This window comes from Egretta garzetta, unplaced genomic scaffold (assembly GCF_000687185.1).
Source record: "Egretta garzetta isolate BGI_Z169 unplaced genomic scaffold, ASM68718v1 scaffold209, whole genome shotgun sequence".
NCBI lineage: Eukaryota > Metazoa > Chordata > Aves > Pelecaniformes > Ardeidae > Egretta > Egretta garzetta.
The window spans coordinates 3248755-3251400 of record NW_009260839.1 but is presented as its reverse complement, the minus strand read 5'-3'; positions in this window follow the sequence as shown (position 1 = coordinate 3251400).

Sequence of the window (2646 nt, the reverse complement as noted above, 5' to 3'; positions counted from 1 at the left end):
GTGGCCGGGCACCCCCCCGCCCCGGAGGTCTCCGCTGTACCCCTCATTAGCTCCTCAGAAGGCCTGGAATTAAAAAAAAACAACCCAGGCTCTGAATAAGCCATCTCTTCCCTGGAAAAGTACCATTTTGAGGAAAAACTCCCTTTTCGTTTGTAGGGCGAAAGCGTTTCTGTGGTCATAAGTCTCGTCGTGACGTTGTTTCCTGCCGTTACGTGTATCCACGGGGGATTTCTGGGTCTCTTCTTGCCCGTTTGAAGCATTTATTTGTGAGCTATGTGTTTATTGTGCTCCTCAGGTTTTATTTTTGGTAGTGGGCACAGCACCTGTGCTTTCAGCGTGTTTTGGCCGGTCGAGGGTCCATTTAATTGTGTCGATATTTAGGCAGAAAAACGGTGTCCGGTCATATTTTTGGATGTTGCAGAATATGGCTTATAAAAGTGAAATCCATAATAGATGCTTTGGTTGTTTGAATGAAATGTGGGCAGGTGAAAAGAAAGAGTCAAAATGCATGCTAGTTTATCCTAGAGTTTCTTCTCTGAAAAAAAAACCCAAACCGAAAAACATTTAAATGCAATAAAATAGTTTTGCAGCACGTAGCAGAAGCATCTGTGTTTGTGGCCAGGTGAAACAAAAAGAAGTCAAACTGCACGTTAGCGGTTTGTTTCACCTGGCCACAAACACAGAGGCTTTTTTTTCCCTGGGAAAACAACCTGAAAAGACCGCTTAAACGCAATAAAATAATTCTGCAGCATATAACAGAAGCAACGCTGTTTGGGACTAAATGTAAAGATGTGTGTCTGAAAGTCCTTCCTCCTTCATACGCTCTTAACACGTGCGAAAACTGGTTTGCTCCTCTCAAAACAATGCACCAAGGTTGAACTAGGCGACTGGTGGGAGCTGAGCAGGTTTCCTTCGTGGAGGATGGCCAGAACCAACCCCCGGCGTGAAGCTCCTCTTTGTACACGGGTTGCGCGTGGCCCTGCCTGCGTCGCAGCGACGGGAGTGGCTCTGTACAGCAAAGCGGTGGGTGGTGGGGCCCAGGCACCCGTGCTGAATGCGTCTCCGGGACTTCTTGCCCGGGACTAGCTGTGGTCTGGGAGCCCACTGCCCAGTTTACAGCCGTCCTGCGTTAAGGTGTGCTGCGCAAGCTTGTTCTCCAGTTTCATCAGAGAGGAATCCACGTGGTATTAATCTCTGGTATCACTCCCTGATGAAACAGAGCACAGTAATTGGGGTTAATTAGTAGATTTCCCTCATCAGAGCTAAAACACTTAATGCAGATGCTTCTGTGTGTCTCAGCACTTCCGTGCTTTGTCACACTAATTTGGGAGGAGGAGGGGAGTGAGTGTTTAAGGAGAGATGGGGTAGGACCCTTCTGTTCAGAATGAACGTGACAGAGTCTGTTTGCGATGGTGGGGTGTTGTGCCTGTGCTCCAGAAAGAGGTGATGCTGTTGTTCTGACCACACATCTGTTCTCATCATTTAAATTCTAATCTTTAAGGACAACTGGCTTAAGCCATATGGATACAATCAACTTCTCTGCTACATCTTTCTATTTGGCTCTCTGTGACATCACTTTGTAAATCTTTTTTTGTCACCAGCTAAGTTGTATAATCCCTTCACACACCCTCGGACTTCCACGTGTCTGTCACTTCAGGATGTGTCAACTTCCTCCAGTGGGATTTCTGCCTATTTTTAGGGCAGCTGTGATCGCGACTGTGTTTAGGAGATGGAGCACAGTGCAGTGGACAGACTGTGAAGAGCACTTGCCCTTTTTAGTGGAGTGTGTCTTTCATCCTGGAGGAAGAAGTAAATTGAGCAGCATTAGTCCTTCTTAAGAATTCCCTTTGGAGTTGGTCTGCGGTTCTTGTTTCTTGCCTGCAACTTTTAAGGCAGGCTTGTCTGAACAGCACGTGATACCCGGGCACTTCTCTGCACAGGGGAGTGTTCTGTGACTGGGTTTCACCGGCTGGAGAAAGGAGTCCATGCAGGCAGCTCTCGGCTTCACGTAGGCAGGTCCCTGTAGCTGAGGCACCAGCTCATTCATGCCCCTCTCCTCCTACACACCGAAACACACCCATTCGTGCAGTATGAATCGCTTGCAGAGGAAAGTGACTCACTAACCTCTGCTTCTTGGATGCAAAAGAGTTAACTCATTTGTATTTTTTAAGACACAGGAGTCTAACCTGTGAGGTGCCTAGCAAGGCTGGTTTCTCAGCTGCCTTTCGGGTTCTTAACGGTTGGACTTGATGATCTTAAGGGTCTTTTCCAACCTAAACGATTCTATGATTCTGTTCTTTGGTTCACCTGTAGCATGGTTCATGTCTGACCCTGCAGCTCTTTAAATGAAATGTGAGATGATGAAGGGCAAAGCTTGTAGTTGGTGCTTGCCACGGGCACAACGTTTATTTACAAAGAAAGCTTTACAGTTGTTAAAAGCGTCCTGGATTGATTTTGAAGGCTTGTTGAAGGGGGTCCTTCTCTGTCCCCACCTCTGGTTTAGTCTACTTTCTATGACTTTGAAAAAGTGCTGTGTTAATCAGTCAACAACACAAATGTGACAAGTATCTTAAAAATCATTCAAGACAGGGTCTCGTGCCTGCAGCCAGGGTTAAAATGTGGAGGTTTCTTCTGTGTTGGCATTCC